This window comes from Phoca vitulina, unplaced genomic scaffold (assembly GCF_004348235.1).
Source record: "Phoca vitulina isolate PV1807 unplaced genomic scaffold, GSC_HSeal_1.0 scaffold41, whole genome shotgun sequence".
In the NCBI taxonomy this organism is placed as follows: domain Eukaryota; kingdom Metazoa; phylum Chordata; class Mammalia; order Carnivora; family Phocidae; genus Phoca; species Phoca vitulina.
In genome coordinates, this window is record NW_022589744.1 from 12,973,314 (window position 1) to 13,000,765 (window position 27,452).

Consider the following 27,452-nt stretch of genomic DNA (forward strand, 5'->3'; position numbering starts at 1 on the left):
TAGCCCAGGTGGGAATTTGGAATGAGAAGTATCTGAATTAAGAAATTCAGATAAAAATTAATAAATTTTGAAGGTAAAAGTGGTAATATCTTTTGCCGTCAGAGGGACAAGGTTGAGACTGATCACAGGTATTGTTCTGGTTCTCTAGTATTATGTAATAAGCCCAAACTTGGGTGTTATTTAAACAATGATTGCATTAATTTTGCTCATGGGCTCAGTGGGGACAGCTTTTCTCTGCTCTTCTCAGCATCATATGGGATGGTTCAAAGGCTGGGGCTGGAATCATCCAAAGATATGTTCACTTACAAGTCTGGTGGCTGATGCTGGCTGTCATCCGGGCCCTTAACTGTTGCCTCTCTATGGGGCTTGACACCAAGGATGTGTGTCTTGAGAGAAGGAGTCAGGGAGAAGTTGTAAAACTGACTGATCTTTCCCTCTGGCCCATTCCTGTCCTTTTTTCATGTCCTAAATGTTCTATATATCCTCCTACATTCTATGCAACCTCTCCTGCTCCTCCAGATGGGCTCAGATGGGGACAGCCAGAACCTTGCCTCATCCTGTGACAACCTGTGACACTTACGCCTGAGCCCTACCACTCACCTCGTTCTGATGGGCTCTGACAAGGATAAACTGAATGGCTTCAATACCGTAGAGGTGCTTTTGCTTTTCAGAGGGACCATCCGAGCTGGACCCCCATGTTAGCAGGGCCCCCTCAGGTTCCTAAGGTCCAGACCCTTCCCTGATGTCTGGGCTCGCCTTGATCCACTGTGCTGTATTCTTTGCTGCCTTGGTGTCTCAGTAATTCCTGACCAAGCCAAGGGATTTGAAGCTTTCTTGCTTTCTCTAAGGACTTGCCTGTCAAGGAGAATTAGTTTGAGAGGAAATGGGAATAAGGATTTGATGTGAATTTAAGGTAAAAAATCTCCAGGATCTGAAGAGAGTGGGTGTGACAGCCAATGCAAGCCTCAGGGACCCCGATGGAGATGTTCACACAGGTGCTGAACTGTGTGCTGACCCCTGACCAGGGAAGCACCTGCTGGGACCAATTAGAATCTCTCTTTCTGGGCTGAGTTCATTTGCATAAACTCAGGGCCCCCAGGAAAAATCTTCCAAATGACCTATTCTTTGCTAAATGAAAAAGGTTCCTCTTCTTTCTTCAGCTGTCAGCTCACAATGGCTTCCTGGGCAAGCTCGTGCTGGCTCCTCAGACCAGGTCCCCTCATTTGGCCACACTCCTTTGTCCTCTGCCTTCTCAGCCACATGCCTCAACTCACAATTATTTGTGCTTTCTCCCAGACTCCAGCACCAAGGACAGGGCCTTTGCATTGTTTAATCGCCATTGGATAGCCCATGCTTAGTGCACAGTAGGTGTTACTTGCTCAATGAACAGATGTATTTCCTTCCAGGACACCTGTGTGCCCCTTCGTGAGCCAGACCCTATATAAGGCCACTCATGGGCCATTTGGCAGAAGGCTAGCCAGTTGCTATTTTCTTTAGCTTTTATCATGGTTAAGTCTCTGCTTGTTTCTGGACCCGCCCCTTAAGGAGCTTACAGCTGAGCTGGGAAGATAAGACGTAAGGACATGAAAAGATTATTTTTATTTTTGGAAAGTTGAACATTTTAAACCAACATCCCATGAGGCTGTGGGGTTCGGCTGGAGGCAGAACAGGCTTATCCAATTTGGAATCACTGAGAGAGTTCCAGGAAGGCTTAATTCTTCATCCCTTTTTATTTTTGAAATTCTGCAGAGATTGAGATACTGAAGTTAGGACTGGGAGAAAAGCAAACGTCGAAATGTCAAATGATGTGCTAGAGCGAGTGGGAGCTTTCAAGATAATGCCTGAGGGACTAGATTTTGGGAGCCCTGTGGGACATCTCAGGGTCTGGCTAAGGCGTGTGATCAGAACACCATTCATGGTAAGCTGTGTGCATATTCTGGTTCCCATTTCTTAGCTGGCCGGGTATCCAGTTGCTGGAATTTGTGAAATAAATGACAACAACAGTAGACACATTCTCAGGTGCTGCCTTTGTCCCAGGGAGCTTGGCAGAAGGCGCTAGAACTTCTAACAAGGAGCAGACGCCCCACGGAGCTGGATGAGCATGAAAACAGAGCCTCCGTGGTGCAGAGAACTCAGGTTGTGGTGTGGGGAACTTAAAGACACAAGCTCCCCGCGTTCTATCTCCTTCCGGGGAACCCTGAGCATCCGAAGGAAGCGGGGCAATTGTGCCGAGTGGCCATGGGGTGGCAGTATGGAATTAAATCCTTGAGCATGTTCTGCTCACGGCTCTTAGTCTCGAGTCAGATGCTCCTGGAAGCTGGGCGTGCAGCCCCAAGCAGGCTGCGAGTTGGGGCAGGAGCAGCGAGGATTCTCCCTTAATTTAATCGACCCGTGCACTGAGCTGAGAACGTGTCTGCAGTCTCTCAGCTTGGGCAGCTCCCCTTGTACGGAGGCTTCGGGGCGTTTATTCGCTAAGCTGGGAACACGCTGATAAAAAGTTAATTTCTATTTGCTGTTGCTCGGTAATTGGATGAACATGAAAGCAATTAAATATTAAAACATACAAACAAATAACTAAGTCACTGTAATTAGCCAAAGTTTGATCACTGTCATATTTATTTAAGAAGAGGTGATATGTCTCAGCAGGTGACATTTTAAATACCCCGGGCCTCTCTGGTGTTGTCTTTGGAGAATGCTGAATAATGTACGGAGAATTTAATTAAACCTTGTTGTAAATCAGCTATGATGACAGGGAAATGACAGCCACATGTTGAAACGAGAATTAGTCCACAGCAAGGGATATTAATTAACTCCTTTTCTGAAGGCCTTTGGCACAGAGTGGCATTTAAAAAAAAAAAGAAGAGGAAGCAACCAATGCTTTGACATGGGGAGGAGACTGTGCCTGTTATTATTTTTATAATCATCATTATTACTTATGGCTGGAACTTCTTCAATCGCCCAGATGGAGCTAACAATCAGGACACCGTACAATGAGATCAAATAATCCTTTCCCTGGGAGCCAGAGACACAGGTAGACAGCAGCACACAAAAGGATGCCAGGGGATGAGAGGGTCCCTCCGGAAAACACAAGCATCTTCATACGCGGCAGATTCCTCTCTTCCAGATTTGGACTCAGGGAGAAGGTACAGAGGTGTCGGAAGCAAATGCACAGACCTCGGAGCTGAGAGAGGCCACGGAAACCGAGCGGCCTCACCCTGCTCACCTCCTGGAGGAGGAGACGGAGGCCCAGGGAGGTTCAAGGACATGCCCAAGGTCACGGGCTGATCGGGGCACCGTGGGGGTGAAGCGTGACCCCGCGCCCCGGTCAGCGGAGTTTCCATGAACTGCCTCCCCGGAGTTCCGAAATGCTGCGGATGTGGATGTGCCAGGGATGGAGAGAGGCTGCCGTGAGCCGGGGGGGTGTCCGCAATGCCGCGTCTGTCCGCTGCTAAAGCTGCAGGTGCAAAGACTGGAGCAGACGGGGTGGTGTGGGGACCCCCGCTCGGCCTCGCCCTCGCCCGGAAACAAGGCTGGATGCGAAGACGAATACTTGGCAAACAAGTGTCCCTCCGCGGGGAGGGGACATCATCGCTCTGGGAAGAACCCTGACCCTCCACTGAGGACGGGCCACTCGGCGCATCCCACCACCTCGAAACTGTCCCTACATTACAGGAGCTGTGCGGCTCCCTCCACCAGCGACTGGGTACTGGGCCGGGGGACACATCCTCCGCTGGGAAGTGTAGTCACGTGACTGTTCAGGGCACGTGGACGCCACGTGAGCGGTCACGTGCCTGTCACCCTATTGGCTCCCTGGGTTGGTGATGGACAGCTGTGTCAGCCAATCAGGAGCTGGAGGGGGGGGCAGGACGTCAGTTGCAGTAGAGACCATCCCAGGTGGTCCTGACCCTGTATGTGGGCGCCCGCGGTCTTTACACCCCTCCCCAGGGCCGGAAGTGGCCGGTTCAGATAGAAGCCAGCCTGCTTGGGAGAGGTGGCGGCCTTGGCTTCGGTGTCTCAGGTGTGTGTGTGTGCGTGTCCCCGATGCTGGGACCCTCAGCGGTCCCCGGAGGAAGAGGGCTGGAAACGGACGTGGGAGTAGGCTGACAGCCTTCTTGGCAGAGTCTAAGATGCATTTGTGTTGAGAGGAGAACCAATGTCCCGTGGGTTTGGTTTGGATGATGTTATCTGGAAGGTCAGGGACTTAACAGAAGCTTAGCTTAATCCCCGGGGCCCCGCAGTCCTTGTGTCAAAGTCACTGACCCAGAGGCACAGGGCCTTGGCGGGGCACGGGGAGCCCATCTTATCTGGGTCAGCCCGAGCCGTACACGCAAGACAACAGCATTTTTGCTGCTTCCTGAGAGAGTTTGAGGGGCAGTTAGAAGGAGAGATTCTTGTGACTGGCTCCCCTCTGAGCCGTAGTTCCTGGCTTCCGCAGAAGCCATGCTCCACAGCTCAGCTGTTTGCGGCCTCCGGTGAAGTCTCACCGGACTTGGGAATACGGGGAGATCAGCCCGGTGTTTCCAGGGGAAAACAAACCGGTGGTATAGTAACCGCCAGTTCTTCCCAAATAAAAACCCGCACCAGGTACTGGGTGGGGCGGTGAGTTCAGCGGGGAGGAATCCGGGTCCTTCTGGCCCCGTCTTACCTTGCAGGATTCACCTGCAGCTTCTATACCTCCCTCCTGCCTGTCACCAACACCTGTGAGCCTGGTCCCCGTGCTCCACCCTCTCCGCAGGTGGGCATTCTCAGGCAGGCCCTGCCCACCCGTTCTGGCCTGGGAGGCGGCCCCCTCCACGCCCGATCTCCATCCTCTGGTCTCTGGGAGCATCCTCCTTCCTGAGCTGCCTGCCTCCCGGAATGTACCCTTGCTTTCCCAGCTCCCCCTCCCCCGCCGCCCTGCCCCCTTCCTGCCCTTTCCTCAGCATGGCTTGGGGTTCTGGAGTCCCTAAAGAAGTGGAGACAGTTGACCAGTTCTGAGGCTGGATCCGGTGGGTATGTCCAGGGGCTCCCAGGACTGACCTGTGCTCTCCTCTGGCAGAGGGCCAGGTGTGTGTGGTTCTGGAGGGGTCAGGTCCCTTTTCAAGGCCCCACAGTTGATTCTGACAGGCAGCCAGGGCTGAGAACCCCAGGGAAGGTCCTGGGAAGAGTTCAGAAATGGGGAGATTTCTCTGGAAGCTGCCCTGCCAAGAGCACTATTTTGGGAACATAGACTTCAGATTCAAACCTATCTGAGCTTGGCTCTCTCTCGGCTGTCCCATAACTGACCATGTCACTTTGGACTAGTGACTTCACTGCCCAGGGGTGCCTCAGAGCTTATTAGTAAAATGGAAATAATTCCTCAAGGAGCAGAGACTGCCGGAGCCAGCTCAGAGAAGCAAGAAGGGTGTTGACTGTAAGAATGGGAGGGCCTCTGGAGCCGCGCATGACACCCTAGTTCAGCAGGTCACTGACCCGTCCTCTGGTCTCTCTGTGGGTAAATGCACGGACCAGCCACTCAGAGCAAGACTGAATCTCTGTGCATGTCAATTCCAAATTCCCAGGGTAGGGCCCCTGTCTGTCCATTTGGCATTCTGTCTCTTTGCTCCCAGAGCATCACCTCTGTACCCGGGATTGCTGTGGGCCAGGCAACTCTCCTGAATGTTGGAAACATCCTAGGAGCTGGAACACATCCTCCCCAGGTGACGGTACATTCACTTAATAAAAGCAAGATGCCTGTGTTTGAAGAGTAGACTGCGTGGTGGCCCTAAGCGCGGACAGGAGAGAGCTGGGCCTCCCCTCTGTCCTGCCCCTAGGGCCGGGCACCAGGGATGTGCGGGGAGTCTATTACTTCAAGTGGAGGGAAGAAGGTCTCTTCCCAGGGCTCTGGGCTTTGCAGACCTTTCCTTAAACAAACAGGAGAATTTATTTGTCTTCAGTCAAACTACACAGAGGTCAAGGGGCAGGTGACCCCTTTTAGTTTGGAGTGATGGGGTCACTAGTTTATTTGCTCATGGGCCCAGATGATCCCCGGTGGGGGGAGAACTGGCTTGTGGTGGTTAGACCTCAGCCCTTTGCCTGCTTTGCTCACATAATCCTGACGGCGCAGACAGCCGTGATGGTGGTGGGCTGCTAAGTGGCACCCAGCGCCACCCAGGTGGCCTCCAGCTCTTCCCTCCCAACACTCCTCTCTGCACACATTCTTCCTTAAGTCCCCACCTCTCCTCTGCTTGGTCCCTCCCCCCGCCTTCCCCACCTCTTCTCCTAAGCTGTCACCCATGTGGGCCCTCCGTCTTTCTCAGCACGCTGGGTGACCCACAAGGATGTTGGCACATGTGCTGCCCAGCTCCCCTTTCAGTGGATGGCATGAACCTCCCGTGCAGGGCATGCCAGAGAGCCTTACTGTTAATTATTTGACTTGGCATTAGCACCCTGACTTGAACACATGCCACATGTGTTGATAATAAATGTTACCTTCCTGTTACAAATTTATATTTTAATGAGGTCAGTCTGATTCATATTCTTTTTTTTTTTTTAATTCTGGTTACTGGGGTATAATTTGCATGCAGTAAAATTTACCCTTGTTAGTGGCCAGCCCTGTGAGTTTTGATGAATGCATACAATGAAGTAAAGAGCACCACAATCAAGCTGTGTAACACTTAGTTCCCTTAGCCCAGTCCAAAGCTCCCCTCCCCTTGGTCTTTGGAAACGAATAATCTGTCATCTTTCCCTATAGTTTTACCTTTTCCAGAATGTCCTATGAGTAGGCTCCTACAGTGTGTAGCCTTTTGGGTCTGGCTTCCTTCACGTAACATGATGCATTTGTGCATCATCTGCGCTGAGTGCACGGAGGCTTGTTCCCTTTTATTGCAGAGTCGTATCCTGTTGTACGATTTATTGCTGCTTCTTTATCTGTCACCAGTTGAAGGACATTCGGGATGTTTCCCATTTTTGATGATGATGACTAAAGCTGTTGTAAACACTGCCATGCAGGTTTGTGTGGAAGCACAGGATGGATTGCTGGGTCGTATGAGTGTATGCCTCCAAGCGGTCCTCCCAGCGTGGCTCTTCCACCAGCAGGACGAGAGTCCCACATCCTCACCTGACAGCTAATGACGTTGAGCATCTTTTCGTGTGCCTATTTACCTTCCATATACCTTCTTCACTGAAGTGTCTTTTCAAATCTGTTGCTTACTTTTAAAAATTGGGTGGTTTATTTTGCCTTATTAAAGTTCTGAGAGTTCTTTAAATATCCTGGACATGAGTCCGTGAACAGAAATATGTTTTGCAAACATTTGCTCCCAGTCTGAGGCTTGTGTTTTTGTGTTCTTAACAATGTTTCTCAAAGAGTGGAAGTTTTTAGTCCAGAAGTCCAGCTCATTTTTTTTTCTCTTATGGAGTAGGCTTTTTATTTTGTATCTGAGAAATCTTCCCCTAATCCAAGATTTTCTTCCATGTTTTCTTCTAAAAGTTTAGGTCTGAGTTCCTTGTGAGTTTGTTTTTATATATGGTGAAAGATATAGGTTGAGATTCATCTCTTTTGCTTATGGGTGTCCAGTTGGTAGACCATTTCTTTAAAAGATTGTCCTTTCCCCACTGACATGTCTTCATGCTTTATAGAAAATAAATTGACCATCCTTCATTAGTTTTGAAAAACTTGGCTTAATGCTTAATGTGACTTGAAGGTCTCCTTCTAAGTTGTTTACGTCAACAGTTGTTTGTGGTGATCCTAGATGGAAACAAGGCCTCGCAAAGATACGTAGATCCATCCAGAGGAAGCAAGATGGGGCCTGCACTACTAAACCAAAACACTTGTTTTTCAATCCCATCTGACAATTGTGTGGGGTTTTTTTTTTATTTGAAATTTGTTGGTTTCATTTCCATCTTTCCTTATGTCAGTCAGTTGTTCCCACAGTCTTGGAAAGTGTTGCACATTTCATATCTTTAACAAATGAGTTCAAAACCCACAATACTCTTCATATAAAATATTTTTAGAAACTTGTTAGGAAATTGCTTCTGGGTTATATACACACGTATGAGATATTTTTTGAACAGGTGGTAATGATGATGCCAACTTGACTCTACTGAGGACTTTCCACCTGTCTGGTGGTTTTCTAGACGCTGAGCACCATACCAGAAATGTGTTACATGGATAAGGTGAGGGGCTAATGCCCGAGCTTTAATGAATATGTGAAACCTGTGTTCTTTGTCAATTGTGACTTATTCCACACCTGTAGGGTTTGACTTTTCTATTCAATCCATAGTCTTTTTCCCCCTAACCTGTTAAAAAATGTTGATGAAGCTCTGCCTTTGGAGACTGGGAAGGTGATGTTCTCAAATGGTAGCTCCCAGTTTCCCTGCTGTTTCCTGCTATGGTGGGCGCATTCCTGGCATTCCTTCCTTGCGGAGATTGTATGTTCCTGAGGATCTTGCTTCTTTGAATTCTACTCTGTTCCTCCTTGGAGGTCCCCCTACCACCCCACCCCCCCAGACTTTTATCCAGCACGAGTGAAGCTGTCTTTGACCATAGAGCTGAACGCATCAGACAGTACCAAAGACAGAGTGTCCTCTCATCTGGCAGGTACTGGAGAGTAGGGGCAGCTCTGGGGACACCAGCCTGTTGGTGCCTGTGGACAGCCTCACTGAGAGCCACACCTGCTTAACCTGCGTGTCTGGGAAGCAGAGAGGAGGCTTCTCAATGAGTCTACCTACCAGTGTTGGAGTGGTAGGTCTGCGTACCCCCTCAGGTTTCCTGTGGGTCATATCCTGAATTTGGGGTTTGCATACTTTTGCAGGCATCTCCAGCCCTTTATTTTATGAGTTTGGGGGAGCCCCTAGAATTCACAACACCAACAAGTGCAAACTTGCTTTTCTCTGGGTGCCCCCTTTTTTCCCCCTCATGTAGCACCTTGGTTCTTGGAAAGGTGCCCTGGAGAGCTCACTGTAATGTTGGCTTTCATGAGTTCTACAAAGCCCTATGAACCACCCAGTACCCAGCAAGCACTTGAGTGAGGATTTTTGCCAGCTCTGCAGGCTTAATAGCTCAGGCACCATGGAGAGAAATGCTATGCAAGAATTTCCATGCTCCTCTTCCCTCCTGGGTGGGCTGTGGCCAGAAGACATAGAAATGAAACAGGGAACAAAGAGAATTGGGTCCTCCACATGCGGAACTGCAGAGAAACTAGGATTTGCTTTGGAGGGGGCCAGAGGACAGACCATCTGGCTTCCTAAGGAGTTGGCTGAAACAGCAGGACTCTGCTTTGGCCTGTCTGGATGTCTCCTGTTCTTCCCGAATGGAGAAAGCAGATCTTAGAGCTGCCCAGCTTTTGAAGAACAAGCTGAACTGGGGCCATCTGCTGGTCACTTCTCCCGAGGGTGCCCGTGTGCGCTGGAACCAGGACCTTCTGACACACAAGAACCATGGCAGCCGTAATGCGTGGGCGTGCGTGCACACAGGCTTGTGTTTTCATCTCTAATTTCTGCCTCCGATAGGTCCCAGGTGGCTGCTGGCAGCTCCTCAGGGCTCCATGGTTTCATGGTCATATCCAGAAAGAGAGAGAGAGCCTCTTTGTTCCAACATTCCAAGCGAAGGTTCTGAACTTGCATTAATGAAGCTGCATTCGTTAACATGCCCACCTTTGGGCTAATCAGTGTGACAAAGGGATGGGAACTATATAGGGTGACAGCCTGTGTCATGTGCTTTATCTCTGGACCCAGCAACGGAGTGAGGTTCCTGGGACGCGGAGAGATCCCCACTGTGAGAGTTGGAGGCTGCTGGGAAGAGGGCTGGAATGCTAGGGAGGCAGCCAACTGGGCTCCATCCTACTAAGGTTCGGAAGACCAGAGACAGATGTCCACGCCCTGCAAGGCAGGTGCCCACAGGAACCAGGCTAGGGTCACCTCAGAAGCGTGGATGTTGGTGAGTCTGTGGTGTGTAGGGGCAGGGGTGCCCTGGCCCACCGGCTGTTGGCGCCATTGGACGATGAGCTTCAGCCCCCTTGCTCAGCCCACTCTGTCCACACTCCCCTGCAAGGTCTGACGACTCTCATCTAATCCTTCCATTGTCGGCCTTTGCAAAGGAACAGTTCCATCTGTTGAAATTCTGCTGCTTGTTTCATCAACATTAGGTCGGGATACTGGGATAGATAGTGCAGACATCCTTGGGCATGAGGCCAGACTCTCTGGTTTCAAATGCCAGAGCCTCAGTGTTCTCCCAAGAGAAATGGAAGTATCGATCAAAACTGCCAGGAGAGGCCCCTGCCGGGGTGGGGGGGACCCTGATTTGGGCACAGGGATTGGAACTCTTTCGCTGGCTTTCACTGGTCCACGGGGCCCCAGCCCAGAGGGGCAGGAGGTGGTGGTGTTGGAGGTGAGAGACATGGAGAGGGAGAGACGGGGTGGGAGAGGGGGAGAGAGGGGAGGTGAGAACTCCTGCGTGCTTAGCATGCCCTCTTCGGTACCCGAGGTAGCTGCTGTTAAAAATAGAGCCGTACTTTGCAGAGCGATTCTCAAATGACACCCACCAAGTGCCCATTAACTCATCAAAGTGGTGATTCCAAATTGATTATTTCGAGTGTAAGACATAATAACATGTTCATCATGGAAAATAATTAGCGGTGGAGTGGGGCCCGGGATGGCCTGCTGCCTGCCTGCCTGGCGCCCACACCCTGCAGCCGCGGGGCGGGGGGAGCTGGTGGGCTTGGCAGGTGGGCTACCGGCTTTCACCAGGGGGCTTCAGTGGCTTCGGATCGATCCTCACCCCTCGACCCGGCCCCCACTCGTGCAGCGCCGCCCCCCCCACCCCGGCAGGGGCCTCTCCTGGGGCAGGGCTTGGGGCGCCCCAGCCCCCTGGCCCCCGGCCAGCTCCGTGGCAGGCAAGGCTCTCCGTGTGCCGAGTGGGCAGTAATTGGCTGGGCTCCAGCTGGGCGCCTGGGCTCCGGATGACATGCATTTCTCACTCGGGAGCGCAGAAGCCCGCACCTTCACACCGTTTCCTTGGAAACCAACTTGCTCTGGCAGCAATCCGCAGTGACATGCACGCACACACACACACCATGTGCACACGCACCACGAGCACACACACGCACGCACCACACCACCCACACCGCAGGAAAATCAAGTGCCACGGGCGGTGTCATCGTGCCCCCGGCCACCCCTTCCCCACATCCCTGCGGGCACACCCCCCGCCAGGCTCGGGCCCTGCAAAGGCTGGTTGGAAAGGCCCGCCCTGTGAGCGAGGGAGAGGAGCTGGCTCCTCGAAGTGCTGCTGAGGAAGCAGATTGAGCAAGATGTTTATGGGCACTTGGACGGGAAAATGGCTCCCGAGGGGGCGGGAGCGGGCAGCTCAGGAAGTGGGGTGGGCTCAGGAAGCACCCCAGCAACTCCTGCACGGCGAGGCCTATGCAGAGGGTCCCGCACGTTCTGCTGCCCCTGCCCGCCTCTCCCCTCCCCTGCCCACCTCCGCCTCCCCCGCCCACCTCTCCCCTCCCAGCCCCACTTCTCCCTCCCTGCCCCCCTCCCTCCCTCACCCACCTTTCCTTCTCCCACTTCTCCCTTCCCCTACCCACCACCCCCTTCCCGCCCCCTCTCCCTCCCCCGTCCCCCACCCACATCTCCCTTTCCCCCCCCGTCCCCCCCCAACCCCCCCCCCCCCCTTATTCCCCCCCCCCCCCCCCCCGCTGCCTGCAGAAAGCGCTTGCAATGGGAAACCCTTGGGAAGGGCTGTCCTCAGGTTTGGGGTGATGGCCACATGAAGGCAGTCTGGGTAGCGACAGCAGACTCCCCAGGGCCCCATCCAGGCTTGGGGATCACTCGCCCCCAGGTCTCAGTGGAGTCCTCCTGGGGGACTTGCCTCCAGCTGAACAGAGCGGCCTGTGTGCCGGCCGGGGGGGGGGGGGGGGGGTGTTGGAAGCGCCTTGCCTCAGCTGGGGAGCCTCTGGCTCCAGCTCCAGGGCTCCCAGTGGGGCCGCGAGTCTTCCCCGAGCCTGCGTCAGCTCTCTAAGAGCATGGGCGACCTCCTGCACCCCCGAGCTCTGTCTCCAGCCCGCGGCCCTGCAGGCTAACCGTGCCTGGTGTCCGTGTGTGATTTCTGAGCACCGTCTTTCCTTCCTTCCATCCTTCCAAAGTCCTTGGAACACCTACTATGTGCTGAGCACCGTCAACCAGACAAACAAGCTTCTATTCTCATGGAGCATCTGTGCAGGCTGGCGGAGGCAGAAAAGAAAGGAACCGTAGGAAAAATATCTGATAGACGTGTTCTGCTCAGTTAAAGGGATGATGTTCTAGAAATTGGCAGGGTGAGGCCACCTTCCTCAGGTGGTCGGGAGGGCCTCTGTGAGGAGGTGACATCTAACCTGACCCTTCAGCAGAGAGAGGGGCCAGTCCCACGCAAACCTTTCCCGGCACAGGGAGCAGCAAATGCAAAGGCCCCGAGGTAGGGACAAGCCTGGTGCTTTCGAGGGGCAAAAAGAGGCCTCAGCGGGGGGGGGGGGGGGGGCAAGGGGGGACACACCACAGGACGGGGTGAAGTGACCAGTGTGATTTCATTCATGCTATTTAATTGTTTCATTGAGATAAAATACACATAGTGTAAAGCTTACCATCTTAGCCACTTTTTGAGTGGACAGCTCAGGGGCATTAAGTCCATTCACCCTGCATGTGCCCGTCACCACTGTCTGTCCCCAGAACTTTCGTCTCTTCCCCAATTAGATCTCTGTCCCCATTAAACACTGGCTCCTCATTTCCCGCCCCCGCCCCAGAAGTATTCTCCTTTCTGTCTCTGAGAACTGGGCTGCTCCAAAGTAAGTGCCTTATGTAAGTGGAATCATGCAGTATTTGTCCTTTCGTGTCTGGCTTATTTCGCTGGGCAGCACATTCTCCGTGTTCATCCACGTTGTAGGAGGTGTTAGCGTCTCCCTCCTTTTTAAGGCTGGATAAGATTCCCTTGGGTGTCTGGACCACATCGTGTTTATCCACGGACAGATGCTCTGGCTACCGTGAGGAGCGCAGCTTTGAACGTGGCTGCACCAGGGCGGGATCCCGCGGGGCCGTGAGCCGCACGGCTGTATCCGTGTTTCAGCCAGATCTCTCGGGAGAGGACGGGTTGGGTCAGGAGGCCAGTGAATCGTGGGTGGGGGAGGGGCAGGGAGGGGAGGATGACCCCCCTGGGGCTACTGGTGAAGACCGTAGGCCTGAACCTGGGGTGCGTGTGATGCACCATCGTGCCCGCTAGCCTGACTTCGAACAGAATAGATGAATTTTTGCCTCTTTTAAAATCTCATGTAAATAAGATCATACTTCTAGCTTCTGTTCCTCAACATCATCTCACACGCGGCTGGAGATTTCTCATTCTCGTTGCTGCAAACCGTCCAGCTGTATGTAAGAAGCTGTTACCGTGTTTATCCATCCATCAGTGGATTTGGGGGCATTTCCAGGTTGGGGCTACTCTGAATAGCGCTGCAGTGTACATTGTTGTCACGTATTTTGGCAAACACGGGGCATATTTGTGTGGGGTGCGAGCCTGGGAGTGATCTAGCAGATTCTAGCAACGTCTAGTTGTACCACTTCCTATTCTCACCAGCGCGCCAGGGTCTGGCTGCTCCACGCGCCCCCCACACTCCCCGCCCTGCAGCCACCCGTGCGGCTCTGGTGACGGTGTCCCTCGTGGATTTCATTTGCGAATCCCTGGTGACTCGTGAAGTTGGCCACCTTTTCATATGTTTGTTGACCATCATCACTTCTGTGAAGTACCTGCTCAAGGTTTTGGCTCATTTATATATTAAATTGTCCTAATGACGTGTAGGCGTTCTTCCTATATTGTGATGGTTAATTTTATGTGTCAACTTGGCGGGGCCACTGGAGGCCCAGAAGCTGGTTAAACCTTATTTCTGGGTGTGTCTGGGAGGGTGGTTTTGGAAGAGATGAGCCTTGGAATTGGTGGATGAGTAAAGTAGATGTCCTGCCCCAACGTAAATGGGGATCATGCCCTCCACCGAGGGCCCAAGTAGAACAAGAAGGTGGAAGAAGCTTGCATTAACTGCCTGGCCGGTTGAGCTGGACATTGATCTTCTCCTGCCCGCAGTGTTCCTGGTTCTCAGGCCCCAGACCCAGGCTGGAACCTGTGTTATTAGCTCTCTGGCCCTCAGACATTCCAACTACACCACCAACTCTCCTGGGTCTCTGGTTTGCAGAGGTCGGACCATGGGACTTCTCAGCCTCCACGGTCATGTGAGTGCCTTGTACTAAATCTGTTCCTGTATGTGCATATAAAGAGACAGAGAGAAACAGACAGAGGACGTCTTTTTAGTCTGTGTCTGTGCCTTGCCTTTCCATCCTCCTAATCGTATTGACTATCGGGGCTCCTGGGTGGCTCAGTCGTTAAGCGTCTGCCTTCGGCTCAGGTCATGATCCCAGGGTCCTGGGATCGAGCCCCGTGTCGGGCTCCCTGCTCCGCGGGAAGCCTGCTTCTCCCTCTCTCATTCCCCCTGCTTATGTTCCCTCTCTCGCTGTGTCTCTCTCTGTCAAATAAATAAATCTTTAAAAAGAAATCGTATTGACTATTGAGGAACAGTAATTTTATTTATTTATTTATTTATTTATTTATTTATTTATTTATTTATTGGCTCCAAGCCCAATGTGGAGCACAACGTGGGGCTTGAACTCAAGACCCTGAGATCAAGACCTCAGCTGAGATCAAGAGTTGGACACTTAACCGACTGAGCCACCCAGGAGCCCCAGAAGTTCTTCATTTTATTTTATTTTATTTTTTTAAGATTTTATTTATTTGCGAGAGAGAGAAGGAGAGACAGAGAGCATGAGAGGGAGGAGGGTCAGAGGGAGAAGCAGACTCCCTGCTGAGCAGGGAGCCCGATGTGGGACTGGATCCCAGGACTCCAGGATCATGACCTGAGCCGAAGGCAGTCTCCCAACCAACTGAGCCACCCGGGCGCCCAAGTTCTTCATTTTAATACCTTTCCCTTATGGTCAGCACTTTGCGTCTTGCACTAGAAAGCTTGGAGTCTCCCCCAGTGCGGAAAAGGCAGCAACACGTGTGTGACGTTCCTGCCCAGGAGAGCCCACCGGGGACACAGCCCCCAGGGTTTGCACTGGGCTCTCTCTGCCTGGCGCGAGTGGGGATGCCAGACCCCCGGAGAGAAAGCAGGCGTTTATGTAGCATAAACCACATTGCTCCTTCCTTCCCGGTGCAGGGGCGGGGTGGTCCTGGGATCTGCGTGCCCAGCCTTGCACGCACACCTCTCTAAGGAGAGCAGCCTCGGGCCCGCCGTGCCTGTCCTGCCGCATGGCGAGAGCACCATTTCACAGCAAGATCAGTTCCTTCTTCTTGCCTAGGATTTAGTGCCTGTCGGTTCTTTGTGTTCTGCCAGCTGGCCTAGAACTCGAGTGGGCGTGTCCGGCCCCGGGGTTCTTTCCCAGTCCCGAGGACACCTGACATCGCACTGAGAAAGTGATAGAATGAGAGCAGTGGCGGGTGTCGGGGGAGTTCCTGTCCTTCGGAGGGTCTGAGCACAGCCTCGGCCCCTTCCCTAGGACGAACACACTCACACAGCACACACACGCTTGCACACTCACACACCACACACACTCACACGTGCTTACACACTCACAGCACACAGAGCGCACACGTGCTTGCACACTCACACCACACACTCATACGCTTACACAGCACACACGCTCACACACAGCTCACATGCTCTCACACGCTTACACGCTCACACACGCTCACACACAGCACAATGCTCACACAGCACACACGTGCTTACACACACGCTCACACACAGCACACACATGCTTACACGCACACACGCTCACACACGCTCGCACACTGCACCCTGACTCACACACAGACACACACACAGTGTAGGGGGGCCATGGGCCTGGTGCTCCTCCAGGCACCCCAGCTTAAGCCATTAACGTGGCTCTTAGGCTGAGAAGGGGCACTTGGGGAGGGAGGGGTCACCCAAAGTTAGGCTGGGAGGCCCAGAGGGAGCGGCAGCTCTGCAGTCCCTCCGCCAACTTGGCCAGAGGCTCGGAGGGACAGTGTCTCCCGTGCACCCCAAGTGAGCTCCGCCAGCTGCAAGGGGACCCCAGAGCATGAGGCTTCCTTGGAGCTCGCCATCATACTAAGCACGTGACCCTATTATCTCAGTCGGCCCTCCCACAGCCCCGTGGGGTAGGTATGTGTCTCAGAAGGGGAAAGTGAGACCCGGGGAAGGTCTCTTGCCCGGAGTCACATAGGATTGGGGTCCAGGCTGTCTGGCTCCCGAGGTCCCAGCACCTTCAATGGCACTGCTGTTGGGGGTGGCCCAAGGTACCATCTTTGCCCATTTTCCTGTGACGTCCAGCCCCTCAGGGAGACCCTGAGCACGTTTAGCCAGTCGTTTCCTCGTGTCCTCAGCACGGCCCGCCATCCTGGGCACTGGTCAGAGAAGGGCACCCCGGGCAGTGCCCCCTTCCTGCTGGCACCACAGTCTTGCTTGTAATCAGTAACCTGGTTCTCCGTCCTCACTGAAAGCTTCCGTCTCGGAAGGTAGGGGGAGGAGGAGCTGTAGCTGCGACGAGCGATGACCACAGCCAGCGTGTGCCAAGCACGGGACCCACGCCCTCCTGCTGAGTTCTCGCGCCTCCCTTTCGAAGACGGTGCTCTCAATTGTCTCATGAACAGGTACAACAGGTAAAGACATGGCGGCTCCAAGAGGGTTCAGTGATTTGCTCAGCGTCAAGGTGTGAAAGCCGGGCTGGACCCCCGATTCTCACTCTCACAGTGCATGGCCTCCCATGGGTCCCTCCCAGTAGACACCTGCCAGCCGTGGGTGCCACATAATCACAGCTGCGTGGATGGGCGCTGGGCAGTGGACATGGCCAGCTCGTGTCCCTGGAGGGCTCAGCAGGTCTTTCTTGGGCGTGTGGTGTTAGGAAAAGGGCTCCCACCGTTGCTGGTTCTCACAGAGCATGAGAGAGTGTCATGGTTGGAAGTTCCAGCTTGGTCCTAGTGCGGGCCCCGGAGTGGGGACAGACTCCTCCCCATGGCCCCTCACTCTTCCCACGCCTTTCTCATCCCGGGGGGCAAAACCCTGCCATCTGGACTTGCCCACTGGTGAGCTCCGTCGTACAATCCGTCACCAGTGAATTCACTTTGTCCTCGGCCGCTCTTCCATGGCATGCCCCCCACCCCCCATCCAGATGCCTCCTGAAGGCACCAAGCCTGGGTGGTCACCATGGAGGCTGCAGCCGGGACTCCTGACGGATGGATCATCGCATCCTCCTTCTGGCCCCTCGCTGGGTCTTGGTCTCAAATGCCTCTTCCTGCAGCTCTTCACCCTCCACCCTCTCCTCTTCCAGAAATGTGAGGCTCAGAGAGAGTAACTGGTTGTTTCCAGTTGAACAGCCGGGTGGAGGCAGAGTTCTTGGTTCCATCACGTAGCTCCTCTGGCTGTGATTTAAGCCTGCGTCCATCCTCGGTGAGTGAACTTCCCGGGGCAGTGGCTGTCCTGGTTTAGCTGCCCCTCTCCGCCTTGGGGAAGAGGCCACACGTTTCCCTCTCCCGCGTGAGGGACGTGCTCAATTCCTCTGGTGCTGCCATGAACCACTGACTCTGTGTTCCTTAGAGACCTAGACAGATGTGTTTGAGAATGAAAGCTTCCAGGCTGAGGACTTTGTATATCAAAGGGGCTCGATAAAGGCTGGTTACATCAATGCATGCTTTCCTTGGCTTTCCTTGGCTCTCCCGGTGGCCAGGAGGAATATCATGAATTCCTTTAGCTAACAGTCCTTTCCTGGGGAGCAGTCAATTTCATGGGGCCATTCAGAGGAAGGAAAGCTGGTTGGTGCCTGTCTAGCCATTCAGAGTCATGTCCTGCCCCTTCTGTGACGGGAACCGTCAGAGTGTATCTTGGGTCCAAGAGGCGTAAATACCGCAAAGGCGGGATTCTTGTACTGAGTGTCTCCAGCCTTTACAATAGCACATGGCGCCTAGTAGGCCCTCGGTCAACCAACAGGGAACTGGCAGGGACAAGAAAATACTCCTGGGACCCTCCCCCACACCGACCTCTCTGTCCTTGCTCATCAGTCTGTATCAGCGTGGCCATGAGAGTGAACTTGGCTAGTGAAACGATGTTGCTCCTGGACCATCGTCTCGAGGGCCAGTGGCCGGACCAGCCCACATGAGCCACATCCTTGGGTTTCAGGAGTCAGCCTAGGGGGCCACGGCTACGGAAGACCCTGGCTGATGGAGATAACATTTGATAAACGGGGAGAGTGCGCCCTCTCCCTCCGCCCCTCTCTTAGATACCTGGCGTTCTTTATGGCTTTGCTCAGGTAGATCATTCATTGCCATAAATTTTCTTATCTCCAGTGCTTTTCCAATTATGGATAACAACAGAAAAGCAGTTATTGGTTTCTAAAAGGTCATCAAGATATAGAGCCCGTTTGGGAAGGGAATGACTTACGCAGTTGGCTTGTATAAATCTGTTGAAGTTTTATGCACAAGTTGGACAAGAAATGTAAGTGAGATTCATAAAATATATAAAGATTTATAGCTCCTCGGCTGATGAAAATTGCCTCTCCTTTTGCTGTTTGTGTAGGAATTATTTGTTCTTTCCAAGTGTTTTACATATGGCTCTTGAGCCAACAAGGCCTCGTGAGTGGCCGGTGGAATCCCGAGGGTGTAGCGACAATTAGTCACGGCGAATTTGACCGCAGGCCAGAGGGGGTCTCAGAAACCACGGCTGATCTGAACACGGAAGATGCTCAGATCCCTCCATGCGGCAGATGTACTTTGGCCCCTGCTGATGGAGGACACAGACGCTCACAGGGATGGCCCACTAGCAGGTCACCGTGTCACCCCTCTGAGATAGCAGGTGGACACGGGGGGGTGGTGGTGCTGGCTGCTTAGCATTTCTCAAGGTGGTTCTCAGACAACCCGCCTTGGACTCAGTGCAGTTTCTCAGGCTCAGCCCCAGGGAGCTGGGTTTTCCTGGTGGAGCTTGGGCCTGGGCAGATGCATCCCACCGGCCACACAGGTATTTCATGAGCACCCTGAGGTGTGAGAGCACCCTGCGGAGCACTTCCCTTTGTCCCCCCTTTTGTGGACAAGAGATGGAGGCTCAGAGCAGTGAGTGACACAGTTAGGGACCTCGGCCTCCTAGGGGCCTCGAGGAGTAGGAGGAGGAGAGTGCCAGAACCGGGGTCACCATCAAGAGCTCCAGGTGAGTGTGTCCTTCTCGAAGCTGCTACAGGGAGGCTCGTTAGGAAAGGTCATTTCCCCTAGACGACCCTCAGGGACCCAGCCCAGGGACTCTGCTCCTCGTCAGCTCTCTCTCGCCCTGCCCTGCCAGCATCCTCAGTGGGGCGGTGGGCGAGTAAGTGTCTCACACCTGGCTTTCTGGGGAGAGAAGCCCTGACGTTCGCCAATTCTCACCATGGCCAACTTCAGGCTAACGGACGGGACTTCTCTGAGGGGGGTGCTTGGGAAGAACTGTGCGGGTTTGGCTCTGGTAAGCTGGTCTGAGCTGGCTCCAGCCCCCCACGGCGTCTGCGTCCCAGGAGATGAGTGGGGTGGAGGCAGAAACGGATCAGGCCTGAGAAGGAGGAGGCTGGCTGGTACTTTGGGGCTGGGCTGACGAAGGGTCATGTCCAGGAGGCCAGCGGGGGGGCTACCCGCATGTGCAGGGTGGCGGCTAGCCTCAGGGTCCGGGGAATCAAGGACGCCCAAACGGCCCTGGGGCACATGGTGTAATGCTCCCCCAAGGGCACAGGAGGGTCGCTAAGCCCTGCCGCCTGGCCTCAGCTACAGGACTGCTTGCCGCCGGGTCACAGACAGGGGCTTCTTATGCATCTGGAGAAGAAGAAGGGAGAAGCCAGGGATTTCCTTGCTGATCAGAGCTGACGCCTCCTGCCAGGCACAGGGCAGAGGTCAGGACAAAGTGTTAAGTCTTGCTTTTGAGACCTTCCTTCTGCGGACTGGCTCCACCCCCTTGTCCGTCTCTTGCTCCTGTCCCTTCCCACCCAGGCCCCACACCTTGGTGAGAGCATGGGACCCGGGGAGCCCCCTCAACTGCAGAAGCTGCCCGCCTCCTGGGGCTCGCTCAGGCTATGCCTTCCACTGCAGTGTCCTCCCCACCCTGGTTACAGTCTGTGGAAACCCTAAGCTTTCTAACGGCTCTCTGCAAACGTTACCACTTGGTGAGGACCTTTCCAGTCCCCCTCCACCATGGAAAGAACCCCCCCGCCCTTGACCCCAAGACACTGGGTGCCTTTCCAACAGCGGGGATGACATCTTCCCTGTGTGGTCACGTACGCTTTCCAGGGACCTCGACGATGTTTCCCTCCACGGGGGCTGTTCATTTGGCTTTAGGACTCCAGGTCAGGCAGCTCCCCCAGATCCGTGGCCCCCATAACATGTGGGCCTGCAGCCTGGGACCCTGCTAAGTCTGCTTTTACAAAACCCTTAAGCCAAAAACACTAGCAGGGGTGGGGGGGGGGGCCCGGGCAGGCCTGGCTGAGGCCCCAGGGCACCCCACGTGTAGCTCCTCTAGGTAAGTCTGTCCTGCCCATCTGTGCCTGAGCCCCACAGTGAGGACGCACAGACCTGGAGTCCTGGCTCGGACCCGTGTCCACCTTTCTCCGGAGGCCTCTTGTTCACCTCCTTCCCTGCTCTCCTTCCCAGAGATGCGCTACAGGGCAGGTGGAGACTCCAGCTGCCGGCGTGAGGCGGGTGGGCGGCCACCCTCTGCCTCCGGGAGATGATCTGTCGGAATGTTTCGGGACCAGCTATGGCCACATGGCCATGTCGCGATGGGTCACGGCCCCGCCACAGCCAGAGCCGCTCCTTGAAGACCCGCCGCGGCCCTCCCATCCTGGGCTTGTGGACAGGCCCCTGCGATGGGCAATGCCTGCCGATGCCGTGCGTGTCTGAGTTAGTCCTTGGGCAGTGACCCTCTTCTCTCCTTCTTCCCTCCTTCCTTCCACGTGTCATGCCATCGGAAAGAAATTCATTTGGTGGCTAAAAACTCAGGCCTCGGGTCAGAGAGTCCTGGGTTCAAATCTCAGCTCCACCGTGTCCAATCCTCGTGACTGATGGTGTCTGTCTCGTCTGTTCCTGTGGGCCTTAAATGGGATAATGCAGACAGGACTCCAAGCGGTGCCTGGCACAGGGCAGGGGTGCCCCGCGGATTATCCGCAGGCTTCTTGTTATAATAATCCCTGTTAGCAGGCAGCCCGGCCTCTCTGATCACAGAGTTTCACCCACTGTCTCTGCACTGCCTCTTTTTTCTTCAGCTCTCTCATGTGTGGGTCTTACTGCACTTTGCTGAAGTTGAATCAGAGCTCACAGGGGAAGGGCCCTCACTGTGCCCAGCACACAGTGGGCGCTTTACAAAACCACTGTGCCTTCCAAGAGTCTGGGGGCAGCACCCCCTAGCACAGTGCCGGGCACATCGTGGGTCCCCCGTACCAGAGCTGAGGGGTTAGCCCTGTGCCCTCTCTTCCTCCTTGTGCCCCCCTCCTCGGTGTTCTGTCCTTCACCCTCATCAGGGTGAGGGTGGCACACAGATGAGCTCCAGAAGGTTCTCTGTCGCCCACGGAGGCAGGGCAGCAAGACGTCAGGAGAAACATGTTCTGGGCCTTGGGGTCAAGGGGCTCCATCTCAGCCAAGACGAGGAGACAGGACTGGCTCTCGGATTGTCGTCCCATGTGATGCCCAGCTCCGGCCCACCCAGCCTTCTCTCGGGTCACAGCCCCGGCCCCAGGTCTGACACCAGGCCAGAGCGAGATCTCATCTGACTCATGGGGGTCCATGGGAGACAGGATGGGGGACAGATTGTCCCCACCAGGGCTCTTCTCAGGACAAAGCCCAGTTATGAGGCTGCATCGGCTGGCAGGCTGATGAGACACTGCGGGACGGGGTGCAGGGGCATTTGTCACGGTGGAGAATGACAAAGAGGAAGCCCGTGTCTGACCTGGGCTGACACAAACCCAGAGCAGGGGGGCGGGGGGCAGAGACGCAGTGTCATTTTTCAGCACAATTTTCCTCCATTTAATGTCCCCATAGATTCTGGGACCCCATCATCTGATGGCCCATAGAGATGTTTTATGGTGCCAGGGTGTCAGGTTCCAGGAGAGGGAAAAATTAACTGTGAACTTACTGTCCTGCAAAGACCCTCATTGTCGGCAGAATACCAAGTTGATTTTCTTTTGCTTTTCTTGGAAATGTACTCAAGGTGAGGAAGATAAATGGGATTTGCAAACCTCCTTCCGTATGTAAAGAAAATGAAGAGGCACTCCCCTCCGCCCCCCCAAGGCCGCCCTTCCTTCTGGTGCGGCGGAGCCGGGGAGCACGTCTTCCCACTCTCTCCAGGCCGGATCGCAGAGCTCCTGCAACAGCAGAGCATCCGATGCTAGAGATTTCTCTAAACCTTATTCTTCTCAGCCTCCCCCCGCAGTTCTGTCTGCTCGGCTCTGCGATCGGGAAGGCCTGAGGAGAGAGAGGGAAAGTTCTCTGTCTCAGAGGGACCTCGTCCTTGACTCCGTGAGGGAGAGGCTTCATTTTAGAACGCCATTTCTTGGCAGGGAAGAAAAGCAAAGAAACCCAGGTCACATTCAAGTGGGGGCCAGTGCACATGCTCAAGACACCCAACATCGTTGGTTATCGAGAAAGACCTTCGGACAGTGAGATCACACCTCACACCCGAGAGGATGGGTGGAACCAAGGGCCTTAGTAACAGGTGCTGACCAGGATGTTCCAGCATTGGAACCCTCGTGCGCTGCTGGGACGGGGTGCGGGGCGGGGGGTGCGGTGGGAGGTCAAATGGGGTGGCCGCTTCGGAAAACAGTCTGGTGGTTTCTTAAAAAGTTAAACATAGGATTACCTGTGGTCCAGCAATCCCACTCCTGGGTTTGACCCCAAAGAATTGAAAACACGTGTTTAAACCAATACGTGTACGCACATGCTTGTAGCAGCCCTGTTCACCATAGCCCAAACCCGCTGTCTGTCACGCATGCAAGCACGAACGAAATGTGCCGCATCCATACAGAGCAGTGTTACTCAGCCCTCAAAAGGAAGGAAGCGCTGACCCCTGCTACGATGTGGACGAAGCTCCGAAGCACTGCGCTCAGTGAAAGCAACCAGTCACGCGCTGTGTGACTCGGCTCTCATGAAATATCCAGAACAGAGTAGGGACAGAATGCGGATTACTGGGTGGCCAGGGTCTGGAAAGAGGAGGCAATGGGGAATAATGGCTTAATAGGTATGGGGTTCCCTTTCGGGGTGACACGAATATTCTGGAAGTACATAGAGGGGTTGGTTGCACAACATTGTCAACGTACTGAAAACCATTGGATTATTTGTTCACTTTGAAATGGTTAATTTTATGTTGTGCAAGTTTCATCTCAGTGAAAAGTATATTAAACCAAAATTTCAAGCAGGGCCCTGAGAAGCAAGCTCTGGGAGACAGGCTGCCTCAGGCTGAATTGTCGCAACTAGAAGAAAGGTTGGCTGTGTTTTCCTCCAGAATTTCCTGCTTCTCCCATCCCAGGAATGAAGGCTTGGTGGGAACATCAGGTAACGCATACAATCCGTCCTGGGAGAACCTTGGGAACCAGCCTGGACAGAGCCAAGAACCCAGGGGACACAAGAGGGTGATTGTCTCCTCCTCTGCTGCAAGCCCCCCGCCCCCACCCCACTCACACACAACCACCTGCCCAAACCACCAGGCTCTTCTGCCTGGGCCAAGCCGGTCCACGAGAGCTGGCACAGGCAAGGGCGTGGGCAGCCAGCTGGGGGTACAACGCCAGGAAGCCGAGCACGTGGGATGCACGCATGGCCCCCAGGAGACATGGTGCCCCTGTCTCCCCCTTCCACCTGCGGGCTTCAGGAGGACGGCCCAATTTCTCTGCTTCTCTCCCTTGCAGTTGGCCCGGGGACGACTTTCAGGCTGGCTTCATAAATGGTGTCTATAGAAGGAAGAATGAAAGAGTCTTCCTTCTGGATGGTGTTTGGGTCCCAGGCAGCCCCTAAGATTTTCCACAAGGATGGTGGGTGGTCTTCTGCCAGCTCATTCTCCCTGGGACCATTCCTTGGAGCTTTCCTTGTTGAACCCCACCATGGACTGGGATTCTGAGAAGACTCTACCTGAGTCTTCACCCTGATGCCCTTATCCTGCCACCACCCCCATCTCCATCACCTGTCCCCAACTACAATCTTCCCAAGTGTTTCCTGGTGCCCTGGGGAACCCCTCCTTCCTCTGCTACATCCCTGCCTGGTGGGCAGAGAGAGGCAGGTCCCCAACCTCCCGGGCCTCAAGGAAACCTCTTGGAACAGAAGTGGCTCCCAAGGGTCATACTAAGATCCCACCCTTCTTGCATTAACCCATAAAGACAGAGACCCCATAATGGACGTGGCCACTCCCCTGACAGGAGGATCCAGGTACAGATACAAAAAATTGCACTTGATCTTCATCAACTACAGCCCCCATCCCACCCCCACTGCCCCCAGCAGTGGGGCCTGAGTAATCCTCAGCAAGAGAGGATAATTAATTCGAAAAGGCCCACATCCTGGGGCCTCGGCCCTTTGACGAGCGAGAAGGGGAGGCAGGGAGAGGAGCTAAGTCTGTTGGAATAATCCCTGTCTCGGGGCAAGATTGTTCCAGTCTTAATGAGACCCCCGGGCATTATCCCTGCATGTATTGTCTATCGTGGCCAGGAAAAGGGCGAGACCAACTTTATTTCTGAATTTGGACTGACTTAAAGAGGTGGCATCACGTTTGAAGGGCACCCAATCAATCTGTTACCCTCACTGCATGAAATTGTATTTGTTTGCCACTTCCTATCTCGCTGGGCGCAGCTGGGCTGTAAGTCATTGGTGATAACATTCTTTATTATGCCGTCCTGTTTATGAACTGTGCCTGGAAAGAGATGATAGAAATATGCAGCAATATGCAAAGGGATGAGGGGGGGAGGAGAAGGGGGAGCAAATGCTAGTTGCCAGGGCAACAAAGGGGCTATTTTGGGCATCGGATTTTGCGGATGATGAAAAACCATTTCCTTGCAATGGTTGGACTCTCCCCTCCCCCCTCCTGGAAGTGATGAACGCAGAATATTTAGGAAGGGGATGGCTTGATTTCTTAATTAAAAATTATTTTATTTTTCCTTCTACCTCCTTTAAAAATGGATAAAAAAAAAACTAAGGGTGCTGATAAGCATTCTTGAGTGGAAGGCGAGCTTTCGTTCTGGTAGACAGAGATGTGTGAATAATTTACTAATCTTCACTGATCCCCACCACCTCCCCCCACCACACACACCCACCTCTTTTTACCTACACCGACTTAACTCTGATAAACTCCCCGAGCAAAATCCCCGAGCTCTGGACCTCAGCAAAATCTCAAAAACCTGCAGGTGTTTATAAGCAGCCTGAATTCCAATGAGTTTCTTGCAATTTGGCTGCCAAGGAGATGGCTGGAGCTGAGCAGAGCCCGCAGCTCTGGGCCCCGGCGTCTGCACAGACAAAGGGGGAGGAATCCTGCTGCAGCCCCTCCAGCCAGGCTGCAGATTTCCCGGAGGAGGGACTCGCCCTCTTCGGGCGCTGAGCCCCTTTGGCAAGCCCGGTTCACTCTGTGCCCTCCGGATCTGTGCCCGCGGCAGGCCATCCCTCGGAGGCTGGGTCTGTTTTCACGGGTAGGAGGAGCTGGTGGGTTTCAACCTTGCCGCCTCCCTATTGTTGCTTCACTGGTTCTCAAAGTGGGGTCCCCTGACCAGCAGCAGCACCACGTTGCCAGGGGCCTGTTACACATGCACGTGTGGGGAGAGCCCTGCTCCAGACTTGCTTAATCAGAAATTAGAGGTGGGCTCAGCAACCTGGGCTTTTAACGAGCCCCCCTGGGAGATGCTGAGAGCCATGCAGGGTGAGAACATCTGTGTTAGAGAAAGGCGGTGCCCGGTGTTTATTGCCCTGCCCCGGCACCCAGCACTTACCCACCTCACGGACGGACGTGCTCAAGAACTAGGTGTCGGATGGATGGAGCTGGGGAGGCTGTCCTCAAATCCGGCCTCTTGGCCATCGGCACACCTGCTCCCCAGTGCGTTCTGGGGGGTGTGCGAGGAGAGGAGGATGGTGCGCAAGCAGCAGGTAGTTTTCCCAGGCCAGACACCCAGACATGCTCCCCCTGCCTGCTGAGCTCTGGTATCAGGTCTAAGATAGGCTCCTGGGCCCAGGGAGCATCTCGCAGGACCAGCTGGTTCTGGAAGATTCCATAGGTGTCAGAATTGGTGGGATGGCAGGGGAGGGGTGGGGGGTGGGGCTCTTGTGCTGTGGTCGGGATGGGTTTGTGCCTTGAAAGTACTTTTGTGTACCTCTGGCTTTGAGACAATGGACCATGCTATGTTCTTCCCAGTGGCTTCCTTCTGCCTACTTCCTCCACCAGAAAGAAATCCCCCGAAAATGTCTTTTGTGGGTGAATTGTAGGGAAATTCTTTATGATAAATTAGGTGAGAAGGTGACTGGTGGCTTCAAATGTGGGCCCTTCCTGTGGGGTGTCACACATGAGAGCATCATTGCCCTGAGCCCGAAGAGAGCACTAGGATTTCAACTTTCTTATAAAAATGAACTTTTAATTGCACATAATCCAAGTCATACATACTCGTGCAGAAAAACTGGAAAATATAGCACAGTGGTAAACAAATTATCTGTACTTTCCTGTCTGGAGATAAGAGATCATATTTTTCTGCTTTGTTTTGTTGTTGTTCTTCTCTTTTCTTTCTCTCTGTTTATTTTACTTTTATAAACTTAAGATCATATTGTATTCTGTCTTTTTTTCCAGCTAACATCATCAGGCGAGCATTTCCCCCATCTCCTTAAATAGTCTTCAATACCCGCTTTTATTTTTTTTAGCGGCTGCATACTATTTTATAATGTGGATGTGTCATCGTGAAGCTCTTTCTGCGAATACATTATTTTCCACATCTCTTTCAGGATGTGGAAGTGGCACCTTGTGATTTTAATACCAAAGAAAGCCGAGGGCGCGGAGAGGCAGAGGTGAGTCCCTTTGTCTTTGATGCCTAGCGCGCCAGTGGATGCCGGCAAGGAGAAGCCGATCAGTCAGTGGGGTTTGAAGTGAGTTTCTGTGCTGACATTTGGGGTAAGAGACAAAATTACTTCCCCCAGGGCGAGTGGCAGCGTTTGGCATTTTGAAGCTTGGCAATGAGATAAATGTAGTAAAATAGAAGCTCACACAAAGCTTCCCTTGAACTCCCTGGAACGGGGCTGTCGCAGGAAGAAAACGGGAGCCAGGCTGGTCTGGGGGACTGCCTACCCCTCGGGGCCCGGAGAAAGGCAGGGGTCAAGCCAGTCTCCTGGGGTGATGTTTTTGCTCCATTTTGTCCCCTCTGTGAGCACATTTGGGGTCCATACACCTGTGAATGGGAGCCAGGGAAGTGGAAATCTCTTCCATAAACGGAAGACCGGGTGT

The 27,452-nt window shown here is 53.8% G+C and overlaps 1 long non-coding RNA gene across 1 annotated transcript in view; it reads left to right on the plus strand.

Moving 5' to 3' along the window:
- The window catches only part of LOC116648015, a 40,295-nt gene that overhangs the window by 8,599 nt on the left and 4,244 nt on the right, over positions 1-27,452 (plus strand). The window contains exon 2 of the long non-coding RNA XR_004302430.1: positions 26,957-27,019. This is a non-coding gene — a long non-coding RNA (uncharacterized LOC116648015). The remainder of the gene's footprint in view (positions 1-26,956; positions 27,020-27,452) is intronic.